This window comes from Vulpes vulpes, chromosome 3 (genome assembly GCF_048418805.1).
Source record: "Vulpes vulpes isolate BD-2025 chromosome 3, VulVul3, whole genome shotgun sequence".
NCBI classification, from domain to species: Eukaryota; Metazoa; Chordata; class Mammalia; order Carnivora; family Canidae; genus Vulpes; species Vulpes vulpes.
In genome coordinates this window covers 128,782,863-128,802,139 of record NC_132782.1, presented here as the reverse complement: position 1 = coordinate 128,802,139, position 19,277 = coordinate 128,782,863, and the positions used below count along the sequence as shown (strand labels likewise).

General features: G+C 37.3%; 1 long non-coding RNA gene across 2 annotated transcripts in view; it reads left to right on the top strand.

Moving 5' to 3' along the window:
- The window catches only part of LOC140598366 (uncharacterized), a 109,291-nt gene that overhangs the window by 68,034 nt on the left and 21,980 nt on the right, over positions 1-19,277 (top strand). Inside the window, exon 3 of one of the 2 annotated variants that reach the window (XR_012000752.1) lies at positions 1,720-1,848. The exons of the other annotated variant lie outside the window; for it this stretch is intronic. This is a non-coding gene — a long non-coding RNA (uncharacterized lncRNA). The remainder of the gene's footprint in view (positions 1-1,719; positions 1,849-19,277) is intronic. 2 annotated transcript variants of the gene reach the window in all.

Genomic DNA, 19,277 nt, shown 5'->3' with positions numbered 1-19,277 from the left:
CAGATTTGGGAGTGTCTTTTGATTCGCCACTTAATACAATGGTTACCTTTCCCCTATGCTTTCCTCCCCGCTTCTTCCCAGCTTTGCTCGCTCCGTCTTTGTTAGCTGCTCCTCTTTTATGTTTGCTTTGTCAAGGTGGTCAAGGTTGATGTCTTGCACTGCGAGTCCCTGTGAACGTCAACCACGTTAGTCAATAATGACAGGTCGCCGTGTGCTAGGACACTACTTTGATCTCTGTGAGCCCTGTGTTGTAAGTTAAGCCAGGCGATGCAGACTATTCTTAGTGTTAAGATCAAAGGCAAATGGATTCCTCTTGCTTTCATTCCATCAATTGCTTGAAGATGATTCATTTTCCTTGATAGTCGGAGTCTCACTTCTGTGTGCACTTTGTGTTGTTTTCCGGGAGTTCTATTGGCTTTGTATTGTTCTGGCACGGTTCTCACTGAAGGTAGCTTCAATTTCTTCTTTAAATTCTTAATGTTGCCTTCAATCCTCTTGAGAGCTCATTCTAATATTTCTGGAATCCTCTCTCCTACAAGCCTCCTCTCTTTTACTGGAGCCTGGACTGGTGGCTTCCTGGGTGCACTGCACAGCCGCCTGCTGGGAGCTCTCCGAATTGCTCCCCTGCACTGCACCACTGTTTCCTGGTTCCTATGTCATCCTCTGGTTTGTATCCTTGTTTTGCTGGAAACTCTCCCCAAAATAACCTTCCTCTAATTTTTAAGTCCCTTCAGTCTTTATTCTCCAGTCCCTTTTCAATCCCCTTCTACTCAGGCAACAATTTTTATGCACTCATCATGCATCTTTTTTGTGTGTATATGTTCTTGCAAAATGTTCTTTTGTTTGCACACTTGTTCTTTTTTTTTTTTTTCATTTAGGTAAACAGCATTGTATTACTTTGCTGGTCATTTTGCCTGTTTCTTCTCAGACCCATTTCCTGAATTTTTCTTGCTGGGTTCTGTATCACACACCAGGGCATGACCTATACAAAGCACGTTTCCCACACATGCCTGGCTTTGGTTGGGTTTTGAAGAAAGCACTGGGGTGAGCTTTGAGGAAAGGAGGAAGGGAAAGGGTGGTGGATTCTCCTCCTCACCTCTGCCTCGTGGTGACTTGCACAGTGACTTCACCTACTGCTGTGCTGCCAGCACCAACCAGGTGGCCCTGGCTTCTAAGCTCTAGTAACATCCTCCTGACATCTTTTCCCTGTATTCCTCCAACACATGCGTCTTGGTGGGGGAAATTTTGCCTCCAAGGAAGCTAAAATGGTTCTTAGGGGAGGGGAATCTTCCTTTTTTTTTTAACCATATACTGCATAAAGAGATATACGATGTATCACGATGGGGGGATGATTAGGGAAAATCAACCTAAAAAATCTTCTCAGAGGAATGATAATGAAAAAGAAACACCACAGCAGTTGTTTATTTGTGCTTTGCCTTATATTCCTCTGTCCTTCCTTTCAGCCCTTCTAAAATCTTCTTAGTTTTCCATATTAAATGCCATCTATTTAACTACCTGGCTTAAGTTCTGCTTTCTTGGAAGATCCTTACTGTCATAATTATATACTTAATTTTGTTCCTCACATTTCCCCCCACTAAGCATTGTATCTGGTAGAACCATCTATGTTGTTACATACATCTAACCTATTGCTTCTGATTTCTGTACAGTATTCTGTGGTGATCCTCTGCCATGGTTAACATAACCTCTCTCTTATTATAGATGCTCAGATTGCTTCCAGTTCCCCGCTCTACAGAAAAGCTGCACCAAGCATCATCATATACAAACCGCTAAGGACCCGTGAGAACTACTTGGAAGTAAAGATTCGTGAGGGGAACTGCTGAGTCATGAGTAAAGTCATTTTGATTGCCAGATTGTTTTCCAGAAAGTCTGCATCATTGTATATTTTTACCCACTTTATAATTCTTGCCAATCAAAAGATATGAAATGGTATCTCCTTGATATCTTAGTTTGAATTTCTCTATGTTTTTTTAAAAAATCACTCTTCAAAAAAAATCACTCTTCATTATATTTGTTGGTCTTTTGGGTTTCCTCTTTTGCAAATTGCCTATTTAGATTTGCTTATTTTTCTTAGTATGGTTGTTGTTCTTTTTCTTGTTATTTTGTAGGTGTTCCTTAAATATTCTGAGTAGTGACTGGCTTAGACATAGATAGGTATCTCAATCTTTCATGTGTCTGTTGACTTTTCAATGGTTTCAAATTGTAAATTGAACTTAAATTTTGAATGTAATGAAATTATGAAATTCTTTTTAGTTTTATTGTTCATGCTTTTTAGTTTATTGTTCCCTACAGAAGTAGGGATGAGATACAAGGGAAAATCTTGTAAAGAAAGAGTTTTAAATAAAACTCCCAAATTCCTTTTCAGCCTCTAAACAGTGAAGATACTTTCCCACATTTTTGCCTAAGTTTATGGTTTTCTTTCATTTTTAAGCCTTCAATTCACCTGGAACATATCTTTGTATGGAGTTTTAAGTAGGGATCAACAATTATTTTCTGCATAATGAGGTCATTGCCCCAGCATCATCTACTGAACACAATAGATGTCTCCATGATATCTATTCTGTTTAATTTTTTTTATTAGTCTCTTCTTGCGTGAATACAACATGATTTGAATTACTATGATTTCATAGCATTCCTTAGGGAAACTTTCCCCTCCTTACATCTCCTTTTGTTAAGGCCTATTTAGTTATTCATGATGTTTATTCTTTTTTTTGTAAATATTAGAGTATATCTATCAAGTTCCTCACAAAAATCCAAACTGGCATTTTGATTGGAATTATATTGAAGAAAAATAAATTTTTGAGTCTTCACCTGCCCTCAAACTTAATCGATAATTTGGCTCGGTACAGAATACTTGGTTGAAGATAATTTTCCTTGAAAACTTGGAAAGCATTGGTCCATTGGTTTCTAGTGTCTGCTATATTGGTGAAAAGGTGTCCCTTACAGGTAACTTGTTTTGCTCTCTGGCAGCTTTCTGTTATATTCAGGTTTTGATATTTCACAATGATGTGTTTAGATATAGATTTTAAAAAACTCATCATGCTAGACGTTTTGTTTGTACTTTTAATCTGAAGACACATATCCTCCTTTAGCACTGGGAAATTCTCTTATTTTTTTCAGTAATTTCCTTCTTTTCAATTTTTTTTTGTTTTCTCATTATGGAATGTTTATTGATTGGATGTTTGTAGTCTGAGTTTTTCAAGAAATATTTTTCATGTCTTTGTCCTTTTGCTTCAATTTTAGGAAATTTGACTTTATTTTCTAGTTTTCTTTTAAGTTTCATTTCAAGAATGATCTTAAATGTCCAATATCTTAAATTATAACTTTCACTACTTATTCCTTTGTCATAGCATCCTAATTTTGTTTTATGACTGTCATAGCTTTTTTACTCTTCTTGTCTATGGTAATTAGACTCTAAAATTATCTTTTTTTTCTGTGATTTCTTGAGATCAGTTTTTCTACTTCTCCTTCATACTTCTGGTTCTCCTCAGTTTTTAGTTATCAATGGTCATCTCTTCATCTTTAAGAAAGTAAGATTGGAAGTTGTGATTGATTTCCTCTCCATGGTAGAGGTAATGTCATTATTTATTTTATTTATTATTTTATGATGGGCCGAAGGAAGCACCGCATAGCCATGAGCTCCCTAATGTCAGGTAAGAAGGTCTTTGCTCTGGGAAACCAGAAAACATGCTGCAACTATTTGCTATTCCCATCTGTTCAATATCATTAGAGATATAATGGCTTTTGATCTAGGAGCAAATGGTCTCTGTCTATATTCTTCGTTAGTTGGGGAGGTGATAGCTTGCATTTTTATGCTTAGAAGTTACCTTGTACATGGTTTTAGAAGCTTCCCAATGAAGACTGTGTCCATGTTCATGGGAAACAGATGGCACCCTCGATATGAAATAACTAGAGGAGGTTTACTTACCAAGGGACTGTATGTGATAATATGAGTATAAGGAAAGTATAAGAAATGATGCAATAACTCAGTGTCTTAGTAGCACCTGAGTAGTTTCCATGCTAATGTACCAAGAAGGGGGGGAAGTTTTTGTAGAGCCAGGTTTGAATGGAGCAGTGACTTTTGATGGACAGATAACAAGCATCTGTCAGAAACCTTGTAAAGAAAGAGTCACCACCATTGTCCTTTCCATCTCTTTCAAGTGCTCCATTAGCTCAACCCAGGTGAAAGCAAGAGAGCATGTGAACCAGTTAATATGTTCCATCCAGATGATTTCCCAGGGCTGAGACTAAGGTGAAGAAGGACAGAGAGAGGTCTGTCAGGGCAGCTGAAAAATAACACAATAGGTCTGCATTGTTTGAAGCTTACCTGTGGCTTCCATATATTTTGAGAAGGCTTGGAACCTGAGGCTGCTTTTGTTTGTATACTGGAGATAGAAATGAATTAAGAGGCCTTTTAGCTTTGGGTGAAATTGATGCCACTATTTATTAACATGCCACAGAGGTAACCCATAGTGAGAGTATAGCAGGGTGAACCTAGTTGGACTTCAGGCCCTAAGTCCTGAAGTTGAACAAATATAGTTATTTAACCTGGTGAGATACATGACAGAAGTAAGGATGAGATATTTCTAGACACTAAAATGCAAATGGTTAGTGACTTTATTTCAGTAACTGGTAAGGAAATTTTAGGAAGCTGTGATGAGGAGAGACTTGGGCATTTGAAACATTTTAGCATTTAGAATTTTGAAGTTCCTAAGTCCAGGTTCTGCTTTGAGTTCTCTTGCCTAGAAAGCAGAACTTCAATGCACCTCTTTCTTCTCAGCCCTGGTCTTGTTGCGGTCTCTGGATTTTGAGCCCAGAGGCTTTCTGAGATTAACACTCATATCTGAGGTTTGTCAGTTCAATGTTTGGACTGTTGTTGGCTCACTTCACTCTTCAAGTGCACATAGATGGCAACTTCTCAGATCATTGGGAAATAGGAAATGCTTTGTACCCTAATTCCATGACCCTGGAATAATGTGATGCTGAAGGCCTGAGGATGGAATCCTTTTGAAATTGATTGTCCTGATTTTCTTACACTCTAAAATGATGGAGTATGCAAAGACATAAATATTTTTTCTTTTTAAAAAAGATTTTATATATTTATTTGAGAGAGAGAAAGCACTTGCATGAGTGAGAGAGAGAGAGCATGCACCAGCAGGGTGAGGGGCAGAGGGAGAAGCAGACTCCTCACTGGGGAGCCTGCATGGAACTGGTTGGAACCCAGGACCGGAGCTGAAGGCACACGCTTAACCGACTTCTCAAGTGCCCCAAAAATCTAAAAGCATACTTCTTCCAGGATTCTTTTTCTCCATACCATTTGAAGGGCTTTGTTTGATATATATATATATATATATATATATATATATATATATATATATTTGATAAAATATAATAAACCACTGCCACCTTTTCCTCTTTTCAATACCTTAGACTTGCTACATCATTTTCTTGGAGTTGTAATCTCCATGTGGGTACACAGAGATACTGCCCTGGTCTCTGCATGCTAAAAAGCACCCGTGCTTTAGAAAATTGGTTACTTAGTTTTCTTGTTGATACAGACCCTCCATGTCTGAGCTTGAGGTTAACAGATAGTAGGGAAAAAACGAAGCACCTTCCTAATTTCTTTCAGGCTATTGGGGGTACTCTGCTGGTAAACCTTAGCAGTTTTTTTTTTCCTAGAAAATTTTCCACTATATTAAACTGGGAACAAAATAGTCTGTTAGGATTCCTTCAATTTTCTTTAGATCTGAGATACTTTTCTCCTTTTATTTCTTATTTTGTATATTTACTTGATTTTACTCTTTTCTTAGAATTGATAATAATTTGTCTGTTTTTTGGTGTTTTTAACCAGTTTAAAATTTTTTTCCTCTATTTTTCCTCTTTAAATTCATTCATTTTTTCCTAATTTTTATTCTTTTTATTGTTCTGCTTTTTAAAGGCTTATATTGAATTTTAAATTTGAATGCATAGTTTTCACATTTCCTCTTTTTCTTTCTGTATTCAGTGGTACTTGAGGTTGCTATCTTTCCTCTGAATTCTATTTTAGCTATTTTCCATAGGTTATCATGTGTTGGATTTTTATTATAATTATTTTCTAAGTATTCTTGAGTTTCTGTTTGAATTTTCTCTAGTATCATCAAGAATACTTAAAAATTAAAAAAAAAAAACTTAACTTAGATAATCTCTGTACCCAATATGGGGCTTGAACTCGTGACCCCAAGATCAAGAGTCACATATTCTTCTGACTGAGCCAGCCAGGCCCCCCAAGAATATTTTATTAAAAGATTGGGAAAGGCAACATAAGGGAATTGTTTTAAATGATAATACTCTAAATAATCAAACTTGAGAAAATTTAAGTTCTTAGTGATGGAAGTCAATGACAATGTGTGAGAGTTGAAGTGATTTCTTCATCAATAGCAAACTGCCTTTCCATGTGGACTTAGAGCCAGCTAAGGCTGGAAGATTCTACTAGGACAACTAAAAGAAGAACTGGAGGGAAAGTTTAGAGAAAACTAAAAAGAAAAACCTTGTTGATGTGTCAGCACCTTGAGGCAGTATCCCATCTCCTCAAGCCCTTAGGGTTTCTGAATGTTTGACCCACACAGAGCAGCTCTTGACTACATCATGGGGCTCTGAGAGCTCATGCATTACACTGCAAATTCCCTGAGGCCAGATATTGTCCTTTGCAGTAATCGTCCTAGTGTTCACTTGACTTTATTGTACTACAGCTGATCATGGTTTGTGAGACCAAAGTTGTGCCAACACTAAACAATTGAATGCCATTAAATGTATTTCAAAAGTAAGTAAAACTTTTAGAAGGCATCTGTTTTGAATCTAACTTAGATTAATTGACATACAAATCTGCTCTGGATCAATCACTGGTTTTAACTATTTGGGAAATACTGCCTCCCTGTTATATACACTGATGCAGATTTTTCTCAAATGACATAGTATTCAAAAGTGAGTCTTTAAAAAGTTTTCAAAGTGTTCCTTACTTTGAAATTATGTCTTCTGCACTTGTATATTCCTTTGTTTGGTTTTCTCAGGTCTCAGGAAAATGCTTGTGTTATTGTCTGACCTTTCCACAATTTATGGCAGTGCTTCATGGTGTTCTTTTCTGGGCTTGGTCTTCTCTCAGTATATAGATATCTGTATCACACTCAGAATGCTTCCTGGATCTGCCTGCTTGGGCTACAGAAGTAGGGGTAGTCATTGCTCTGGGTGTTTAGAAGGCAATGCAAGTGCAGACTGAATGTACCACAAGCACATACAAAGATAATTTATTGCACATTCATTTATATGAAGACGCATGCATAATGTTTAAAAATCCATAGTGTGCAAAAAAACCCACTGCATTTAGTGATTATTGCATCTCTTTCTCAATCAATAATAATAATTAATAATATCACCAACAGCAATAACAATAATATAGCAAATATTATTTATGGAGTACTTAACTCTACATCAGATATTGTTCTTAGCACTTTCCATGGACTGACTCACTAAATCTTCACCTCCATTGTATGATATAGCAACTTTTACTTTCCCCATTTTGCAGAAAAAGGAACTAATACACAGAGAGGTTAAATTCCCTAGGTCCCTGAACCAGTAAGTGCAACTATGGAATTCAAACCCCAAGCAGTACAATTTATAGCCCTCAAATGTTACTATTACAAATTGCTGTGCTTTTTTTTTTTTTTTTAGATCTCAAAGAAAACTCTTTGATTTAACTTAATTTTATTTTATCCCACTAGAGTTGACATATAACATTATATTAGTTTCAGGTACACAATATAGTGATTCCACAATTCTTTACATTACTCAGTGCTCATCACAACAATTACCCCTTAGCCTATTTCCCCATCCCCCAATCCACCTCCCCTCTGATAACTCTCAGTTTGTTCTCTGTAGTGAAGAGTCTGGTTTTGGTTTGTCTCTCTTTTTCTTTGTTCATTTGTTTTTTTTTCTTAAATTCCACATATGAGTGAAATCATATGGTGTTTGTCTTTCTTTGACTGACTTATTTCACTTAGCACTATGCCCTATAGATCCATCTATGTTGTTGCAATGGCAAGATTTCATCCTTTTTTATGGCTAATTAATGTTCCACTACATATTTAGTAATATATATATATTACATGTAACATATGTGATATTAGATGTAATATATATATTACATTAGATATATATGTATATTACATCTTCTCTATCCATTAATCTATCAATGGATACTTAGGTTGCTTCCATATCTTGGCTATTGTAAATAATGTTGCTGTAAACATAGGGGTGCATATATCTTTTCCAATTAGTGTTTTTATTTTCTCTAGGTATATATTCAGTAGTGGAATTACAGGATCATATGGTAGTTCTTGTTTTAATTTTTGGGGTACCTACATGATGTTTTTCACAATGGTTGTACCAGTTTCCATTCCCACCAACAGTGCACAGGTTTCCTTTTTCTTTACATCCCTGCCAAACACTTGCTGTTTCTTCTCTTTTTTTGATTTTGGCCATTGTGACAAGTGTGAGGTGATATCTCATCATGATTTTGATTCACATTTCCTTGATGATTAGTGATCTTGAAAATATTTTTATGTGTCTGTTGTCTATCTGGATGTCTTCTTTGGAGAAATGTCTGTTTATGTCTTCTGCCCATTTTTTAATGGGATTGTTTTCTTGGTATTGAGTTGTATAAATTATTTATATATTTTGGATATTAACCTTTTATTGGATATGTCATTTGCAAATATCTTCTCTCATTCAGTGGGTTCTCTTTTAGTTTTATTGATTGTCTCTTTTGCTGTGCTGAAAATTTTATTTTGACGTAGTCCCAATAGTTTATTTTTGCTTTTGTGTTCTTTGCCTTAGGAGACATATCTAGAAAAATGTTGCTCTAGCTGATGTCAGAGAAAATATTGACTATGCTTTTATCTAAGATTTTTATGGTTTCATGTCTCACATTTAAATCTTTAACCTATTTTTAGTTTATTTTTGCATATGGTGTAAGAAAATGGTTCAGTTTCATTCTTTTGCATGTAGCTGAACAGTTTTCCCAACACCATTTGTTTAAGTGTTTGTCCTATTTCCTATACATGCCTTTTTTTTGGTCATAGATTAATTGACCATATAAGCGTGGGTTTATTTCTGGGTTCTGTATTTTATTCCATTCATCTATGTGTTTATTTTTGGGCCAGTGTCATACTGTTCTGATTACTACAGCTTTGTAATATATCCTCAAATCTGGGATTATGATACTTTCAGTTTTGCTCATTTTTAAGATAGTTTTGGCCATTTGGGATCTTTTGTGATTCCATACAGATTTTAGGATGGTTTGTTCTAGTTATGTGAAAAATGCTGGTAGTATTTTGATAGGGATTGCATTAAATGTCTAGCCTGCTTTGGATAGTATGGACATTTTAACAATAGTAGTTCTCCCAATCCATGAGCATAGAATATCTTTCCATTTGCTTATGTCATCTTCAGTTACTTTCATCAGTGTTTTATCATTTTCACAGTACAGGTCTTTTACCTCCTTGGATAAGTTTACTTCTAGGTATTTTATTATTTTGGGTATAATTATAAATGGAATTGTTTTCATAATTTTTCTTTCTGCTTCTTCACTATTAGTGTATGGAAATGGAACAGATTTCTGTATATTGATTTTGTATCCTGTGACCTTACTGAATTAGTTTATCAGTTCTAGGATTTTTTTTTTTTTTTTTTGGTGGAGTCCTTAGGGTTTTCTATATTTAGTATCATGTCATCTGTAAATAGTGAAAGTTTTGTCTCTTCCTTACCAATTTTGATGCCTTTTTTTTCTTTTTCCTTGTCCAATTGCTATGGCTACGACTTCCTATACTATGTTCAATAAAAGTGATGAGAGTGGACATCCTTGTCTTGTTTCTAACCTGAGGTGAAAAGCTCTCAGTTTTTCCTCATTGAGTATGATGTTAGCTATGGGTTTCACAAATGGCCTTTATTATGTTGAGGTATAGTCCCTCTAAATCTACTTTGTTGAGGAGTTTTATTATGAATGGATGTTGGATTTGTGAAGTGCTTTTTTTGCATCTATTGAAATGATCATATGATTTTTATCTTTTCTGTGGTTGATGTGATGTATTGCACTGATTGACTTGCAAATATTGAACCACCCTTGCATCCCAGGAATAAATCCCACTTGATCATGGTGAATGATTTTTTTTAATATATTGTTGGATTCGGTTTGCTAATACTTTGTTGAGGATTTTTGCATTGATGTTTATCTATATATTGTTGCTTTTTACACAAAAGTGTTGCTTAAGTAAATATCTTTTCAGTGGCTTAGACATTACTAACAACAACAACCTTCAGTGAAATGAAACAATAGGGGTCAACTATTTAGTCCAATATTTTTTGTTTTCACATTAGAAATTGGAGGGCCAGAGGATTGGAACAGCAGAATCACAGAATTAGAAATGGATAGAGCCAGGTTGTGAATTCAGATCTTCTGCCTCCCAGGGCAAATTATCTTTTCAATGGTGTTATATTGTCTCTTCTTGGTTTTTTATCACACATTGCCTTATCTAGGCAGTGGGAAATTTTGCTATTCTTATTTTTAGTTTCTAGTTGTGCAAAAAAGGATTAGGGACATAATATTTGTTGAGCATCTGTTATGTACTGGCTCTATAATAATTCTGAGATGCAGATGCTACTATACTCTTTATCCAACTGAGGAAGCTGAGGCTCAATGATGTTAAAAAACTTACCCCAAATCCTAGAAATAGTAAGTGCTATTTTGAATTCTTATTCATTTAGCTTTGGAATTGACAGTCTTTATGCTCACTAGGCTGCCCCCTGGTTAAGGACTTCAGAGTGCAAAGACTTCATCAACTATGTATTTTTAGCTCTAGCTATTTATCCATTTTTTCCTACTGCAAAGATCCTTGTGGCTTTTGGAGATGTGCTCTCATCCAATTTTGCAAATATGCCTGCTTTGTCTATCAGTGATGTGGTGAAAGATGAGGTTTATAGATCTCTTTGTCTTTCTGACTGATGTGCCTCCTAAAGAAATCCTCCACTAGCGAGAAGCTCTTTCATTTGTAATTGCTTTGTAGGTAAGACTATCAGAGATCTCTCCCTAGCTGCAATATCTGAGTTATAAATTGTCTGCATTCTGTCTTGCTGGGATTTTGTGGTTTAATTTTTCCATGCTACTTAACAGGGAGCTGCATTTATGGTCACAAGAGCAGTTGACTAATGTTTAGCTGTCTTGAACCAGCTTGCACTCTTGATTATCTAGTATCCCAGAAAAAGGGTTTGTATCCAAGATAATCCTTCCTCTGTCTTGTTTTCTTTCTGTGTTTTGACCTCCCCAGAAGCAGAAGAGAGTCACTTTGCATCTTAGAAAAAGCAGAAGAGGGGAAGGATTTTTGAATTGCCAAGTAGGATAGTATCTCTCACTCAACATTTTTCTTGTTGTGCGTGAGAAATTATCTCATTACAGTCTTTGTTGGTGGATCACAGACTTCAAATGCATGGGATCTCATCTGACAATCTCAAAGTCAATCCAGTGCATTAAGTAGTTTAATAAAAATGAGGTAGATACACTGTGAAATGTCTGTAAAGATTTGGTGAGAAATTCTGATTTTGTTGTGGTGCCTGTTTTCCAGCCATTAAAATACCTGGTGAGGCTAATGGTGCTTGTTCTTCATCTTTACTGATACTCTCTCTTTGACTCTTTATGAAATCTGTTCTGGAAATCTGATGCAAAAAAGCACAGTGACCTCCTTTTTAACTCCAATGATTATGGTGGCAGTGGAGAGCTTGAGTAGGAACGGCTTAAATGATGAGGCAAAGGGTGAAAGCCTAGACCTAGTCCATTGATTTCCTTATTTCTCTCATTTATCCATTATCCATAAGGCCAGTGGTAGTCAATCAAGCAACAAGAGGGGGTCCCAGTCTTGTTTTATCTTCCTCATAAAAGCAATTATAGGAGATGAGGAAGTAGCAGAGCTTATATGTTGTCTCTGGGTTCTGTTGCATCTAGCTGTCCTCAGTACCAAAAGGCCATTTCCACCTGAAGGACCCCTGCAGTTCTTTACAATGTACCATTATAGCAGAACTGTTTTCCTACTGCATGACAACCCAGATTAACATAATCTAATCCTAATGGGCCACACCATTTTCAACTTGCCAAATATGTTTAAAGTATATTTCTCAACAGCACTGTCATACCCAGTCAATCAGATAATCCATTTACCCACTCGCTCCTGACTGAAGGAAAGGTCATATGTCTGTCTTGTAATGCAAAAGAGAGTTGTTACAGGCTGAGTTCTATTGTAGTGTGTTTCAAATGCCTTTGGCTACCTGAGTAGCCTTAAACTTGACTAATCTCGTGATAGGGGTGAGACTACAAAAAAAAAAAAAAAAAAAAACCAGACAAAACAAAAACAAAAATGTTTCCACTCTTTGATGAAGGGCATTACTACAGCCTTTGTTTAGAAAAAGATGATTGCTACCCATGTTCAGGAAGTCTCTGTGAGTTGTTCAATGTGACATGGCAATAATCAAGAATGCCATGTGATGAAATATTGGAAAAGTAATTAGATTTTCCTCAGTTCATTGTTTAATTAGAGGGCAGGTTAAAGTCCAAAGTAATGAAATTAAAATCTAACCATGGTTAAGACTGTAATTTTTTTTTTTTTTTTTTTTTTTTTTGCTCAGTGCCACCAGAGTACTTAGCACCACAGGGAACATATGAGGAATCATAGGCCCTGAGGCTAGGAGTATAAGGCTTTAGGTAGAATTTGACAGGGTTTGATCTGAAACAGGGGAGGCTAAGAACGAATCTGCAAGATGCCAGAACATAAGTATAAATCTTTTGTAAAAAAAAAAAAAAAAAAAAAAAAAAAAAAAAAAAAGAATAATATTAATGTATAGAAGTCCCAATTTGCTTAGCTTCCAGGTTATTCAAATTATGTTGATAAGACTAATGAAAGGTTACTTTTCCTTTCTTAATATAGTTCTTTAGGAGATGGGCCCATTCGTGGAAAATATGAACTTGCTAGTCACAGCAGTAGCTATGGCACCATTGGCAAATAATGAAATGTGTATAGATTAGAGAAAACCACAAGGTCAGCATGACAACTCTCAAAAGTCCCAGGACTGAGTCCATTACATTCTTAACAGAAGAATAAAAAATAGAAGAAATACACTTTTAGATGCACACATTTATAGGCATGAATATACCATAGGATGGAGAGCCATAAATTATTAGCCCCTTTTCTGCCTGGATACCAAGAAAAGGTACATTTCAAGAGGAAAGTCTCCTCAGGCAACCTTCCCATTCTCCCCTGGGTGGGCTCTTTGATCTGGCAGTGACCAGCCAATGCTGAAAGCCCAAGAGAGCTTTTATCTTTCTGGGAGGAAGTGGGCTTCAATATTTGGCTTCTTACCAGAGAAGACCTATATACAAAAGGAATAGCTACATTGACCTGACAGGGCCAAATTAGACAGCACACACAGTTTTATGTCTCCAATATGGTCTGCAGTTGGATTACTCAAGTGTTCACTTTTCCTTCTTCCATAGGATTCTTCTCCTATAAAGATATAGGGAAACAGAGGGGTTATATCATACCTGCTCCTAAATTGCCCACCCCATCATCATGTATTCCTTCTGTCCCCCAAGGTCCCCAGGCCCACCCACTCCTGCAGTTGTCCCTGCCTGAAATTCCTGCTGGAATCTACCATGGTATTGGTATTTACCATGCCTCCCTACATGAGATGTAACTCCCTTGGCGAGACATCAAAGCAATGAGAATATGGCCAACCATGCTTCCTTTGCCTGCTCATCTCTTGTTTCTGCAGGACTGTTTCACAGGGTTGCAAGATACATGATTAACTACAGGGAATTTTAGGGTAGGAGGTCTATTTAAGCTGGGCTTGTATATGACCTTTCCCATATCATATTTTGTGGAAAACCCATCTTTAAAAGAGAATTCTCTTGCTGGTCCCCTAGTTATTAATTTTGTACTGTTTCTAAGTCAGCCATTTCAGCAAAAGTGTGTCCTTTTTCTAATCTCTACCACGTGACTCTCCATGCATCTTCCATCCACAGAGATGGATCTTAATCTCCATCCCTAGTTCTTAAATGTGAATAACTCAGTTTGGGCTAACAGTCCTCAGAAAGATCCTCCCACTCTCACTCACAGCTCTGTATCTATAGAACTCTGAGTCTGTGTAGACAATCCAGAGTAAACCTGAGCATCCAACCTGGTCACCTACGAGTTTGTCTTGTGGGTGGAGATGGAAACATATTTCTTTATTTTTCTCAAAATTCAAACTGTTGGAACATGTGTTCATACAGACAGATAGACAGACAGATATGCACACATACACACTTCCCGAGGACAACTATTAATTCTCAGAGATGGTATGGTTGAAACTCACAGCAAGAAATACTTTCCCACCTGCCCTAGTTTGTACCAACCAGTAGGGGTGTTCTGACGATGGTGCCCCTTGCTTTCTTGTATGGCATAATGGGAGTTTAAGCTCCTCTTCTTTTTCTCTTCTCTTACATTCAAACTGTGTTTCTTTTGATCCAAAAGGAATAGAAAAAAGAGCCTGCCCTGAGCCACATATGTCTTGTGGATGCTCGTCTAGCTGCAGGTAGAGCAAGGACCCATCAGGAGCCTTAGGAGGGCTCATTAAATGCTTAGCCCAAGTCATCTCCCATCCCAGGATGTGATGAGGGAAGGGGGGGATGGGGGAGTGAGGTGTGCTCACATGGGGGTTTGCTCTTCCAGTCTCTTGAGTAAATGTTGACATCATCTCTTAAAGCATATGACACAAAGCATATCACATTTTAACCTCTGTCAACTCACTTTCCATTTAAAGCACATTTTACAAGATCAGTGGCAAATCTGCTATTTTACTTGATTTTTAAAATTCCCTTCTAGGTTGGCTGACTTGCTCCTTCTCACACTTCCTGAGCTTAAATGTCACCTTTTCAGAGAGATCTTCTCTGACTACACATCTGAAAGTGGTTCTGTGTGTACCTTCCACTATAGTAGCCTGTTTATTTCTTTCAATGCTCTTGTATTTATGTATTTACCTGTTTGTTACTTGTTCTTCCTTTCTAGAATGAAAATTCCTTGAGGACAGGGCAGCATTTGGCTTCACCATTGTCAACATACCTAACATACAGCACATATTAGACATCCAATAAAATGTTGCTAATATGACAGAGCAGAACAGGATGGAGGTAAAGAGAGTGTCTCTGAGACATGTTGCCTGGGTATGAATCCTGGCTCTCCCCCTTCCTAGATATGTTCTATTCTTATGGAAACTCAATGACTAGTAGTGGAGCTCTCAATTCACAGATGCTATTTCTGGGGTACTTCTCTGTGCCTCAACTTCCTCATTCATAGAATAGATAATAATAGGGCCCACATCAATAATGGAGCTACTGGGAGCATTCACAGTGAAACATAAAAGTACATGAAAAATGAAGCAGATTAAATACTATTTGAGTTTGCTAGTATTTTTGAGTGATTTTATTTACATTGATCAAAAAGTGTATTCAGTGTCCTATGTGGCAGGCCCTATGCTAGCATAACCAATATGCTGAACAAACATTCTTATGAGATGTAATCAGTAGGCACTTCTAGTTTTCCTGCTACTATTCCTTGAAAATTTTTAGCTATGGATGTTGTTTTCCTGCTACAGAGTAAAAACTCTGGCAAACTCCATGACTTTTGTAATCTTAGTTCCAAGACTAGAATGCTTGGTCCAATTAAAAAAACCTAACTCGGTTTTGAAGTAAACATTCTCCTTTTCCCCAGCTTGTGGTGGCTAGCGACCTGCCTTGTTACAGACTACAGTATACTTTCTTCTTTTTCTTTCCCAAGTTACTAGTTGTGGGTTCTGACCCTTTACTCTTGGAGCACAAAGAGGCAGGTGGAAAAGTGAGAATGGAAAGTTCTTACTTGACCAGTACTATCATAAGACAGTCTTGCATTTTCTGGCTCAGTTATTCAAAGCTGAGTCCCTTCGACTGGTTTCCACTGATTTTTAGGAGCATCTCTGCTGGAATCTTGGAACCATAACCTTAAGAAGTACATTTTCTCCTGATATCAATATCTAGCTTTCTAGGGGTTCTGTGTAGATAAGACACTCTCTATTGGCATCCTTTACCCTTGCCAAGGTGGTCCTCTTGGGGAGCACTTAAACTGGCTCCAGGCTGTATCCCCCCATGTGGGAAACACTCATGTATTCGTTGCCTAGCCATTGGTGGGGGGGCACTTACTTCTCAAAGACAGCACTCTATTGCACCTTAGCACCACCTTAGGCTGATAAGCACAGCCTCTCATTTCCGGATTCTTCGAATATGCATCAGGACCAGTCTCCTAAGCCTTGCACCAGGAGCATGTATACACATCAAGGCCTCCTTTCAATGGTTGAGTTAAAGCCCCTCTCACTAGGCTCGAGCTAAGAGATCACACAGTCCCTCTACCACCTTTGGAGGCAGGGAGAACATCAAACTCCAAAATTTTCCCAAAGAATAACTTCTCATTCATCTTTTCAACTCTACTTTCTTGATGCATTGATATTCTCCTTGAGAGTTCTGGAGTTGTCTGTTTTTTGGCACCTGTTGTGGACTGAATTGTGTCCTCCCCACTGACCCAAAGTCATGTTGAAGTCCTAACCTCCAATGTGACTGTATTTGGAAATAGGGCCTCTAAAGAGATAATTAAGGTTAAATGAGGTCATGAGGCTAGAGCCCTAATCCAACAGATACCAGGACTCTTTCCCCTTTGCTTCATGTACACAGAGGAAAGGCTTTGTAGGGACACAGTGAGGACACAGTAGAAGGTTGCCATCTACAAGATAGGAGAAGAGGTCTTGCCAGAAGCTAATGCTGATGGCACCTTGATCTTGAACATCTAGCTTCCAGAACAGTGAGAAAATAAATTTCTCTTATTTAAGCCACCCAGCCTCTGGTATTCTGTTATGGCAGCATGAGCTGATTAATACAGCCCCACTTTGAAATTTCTGTGAGCTGCTATCTCATTCTGGCATTTTCCATCATATCATAGAGCCTCTTGAAAACTTCCCACATAACAATCACTATACCAGGAGCTGGGAACACAAAGTAAGCTGTAGCCCAGGCCTTTGGAAAGCTCCTGGTCTAGTGGAACTTCCAACTCATGGGCCCAGTTTCTGTCTGACATACATCAGACTTAATGGTCTCCCCACCTCTCTGTCTCTGATTATTGATGCACATTCATTTTATTTTTCCTTGTGTCTTATTCTCCATGCTATTCTTGGCTTCTTCTTTCTCTCATCTTCCTTTTTGTTTTCCATCCTTTTCTTTCTCCTTCTTTACCTCCTTTCCTCCTTTCACACATGTGCCATGTATGTCATTACCAGGCTCAGAAATATCTGTTGATTTTATTATGTTTGTCCTTTTTATTCTTCCTTCTCAGCTTCTAAACAGATGGGCTACTTTGTTCCTACAACAATTTTGCTTTCTATAATAATTATCTCTTGATTATTCCAGTCTGACTTTTGTCCTCAATATTTGAAAGCTGTGTAATTTTTCAACCTTTGAAAGCTGCCTATTTTTTTTAGTTCTGTAAATATCTACAGATAGTTATTTGATGTCACAAAAACAAAGATCTGTACACTTCCTTCTAGTTTACCTATTTCCCTTGGCTTTTCTTTGGTAGTTCTTGATAAATTTGGTTTTGGGATGCCCCTCCTCAAGGGCAGAGGAATACTTGCTTATTTTTATATCCAACTTGAGCATCACAACAAAGCACCTGGTAAATATTTGGAATGGCTCAGTAAATGAATGCAAAGCTTACATTTGCACTATCTTTGTTATCCATTTATTTGTTAGCTCTTCTCAGCCATTTTATTGGGTTCTTATTATGTGCCAAATATTCTTCTGTGTAGTACGGATCCAGAATAGCAGTAGTTCTTGTTTACATGGAGTGTATATTCTAATGGGAGGGGGGAAGGACATAGAAAAATAATTTAAAAATACTAATTTCAGATTGTTATCAATGTTATGAAAGAAAGAAAGTAGGAGGTTGTTACAGGGAGTGACCAGGAGAGAGAGAATTGGTAGGCTATTTTAGTTAGGTAGTCAAGGCAATTACTCTGGAGTGATTCCATCTAACCCAACCCAAGATCCATTTTGACCAGATGAAATAAGCCATAGGAAGATTTGGAGAAAGAAAATTCTAAGTAGAATACATTGTTTATGCAACATTTGAAGTGAGATAAATCTCAGTATATTCAAAGAATAGAAGAAGAACCAGCATGACTGGATTTTAATGAGGGAGAAAGATAAGCTCATTCAAGTCAGAGGCCAAATCATACAGGGCATTGAAGACAGTGTAAGAAGTTTGGGTGTTGTTCTAAGAAGGATAGAGAACCACTGGAAAATTTCAGACGAGGGGGGAGGAACATGATCTGATTAATATTTTAAAAGATTTCTTTGGTAATCAGAAAAAACAATTAGGAGGCTATTGTATATTTCTGTGAGCTGCTATCTCATTGAAAGTTGAGCTCTCACTTCATGAGGTGAGAGATAAATGTGTCTTGGGCTAGGGTAGAGGGAATGGTAATGGAGATAAATGATGCATTTCAGATATTCTATGGGGTTAGATTACTGGACTTGATAATTTGATATAAAAGGTGATGAGAAAAAGAGGTTAAGGGTGAATCGTAGGTTTTGGCTTAGAAGCTGGGTTCATGATAATGCCATTTCTGAAACAAGGAAGCCTAAAAGAGGAGCAAGTTTAGGGGAGAAAATTAGGAGCTCTGCTTAGACACATTAAGGTTGACATTCTATTAGACATTGATGTGGAAATGTCACCTAGGCCTTTGGATAGCTGATTAGAGTTTAAGGGAGATACTTGTACCAGAGATCTCCCTTGGAAGTCATCAGTATATGGATGGTATTTGAAGCCATAGGATTGGATGAGATCCCAATGGTGTAAGGGAAGATAGAAAGGAGAGAATTGCATTCAGTTATGGGACATGCCAGGGTTCAGAAGGAAGCTGAGGATAATGAATTGCAAATGAGACCAAGGGGACACCTGTGTTTAGTAGGAAAACCAAGATACCATAATGTCATAATGTCAAAAATGACAAAAGAAGAGAGTTTTTCAATGAGGTGGTGGTTGAGAAGTTGAGTTGAATGAGGTCAGAAATATAATCATTATATTTGGTAGCATGGATTTCACTAGTGACTTGAAAAAAGCAGTTAC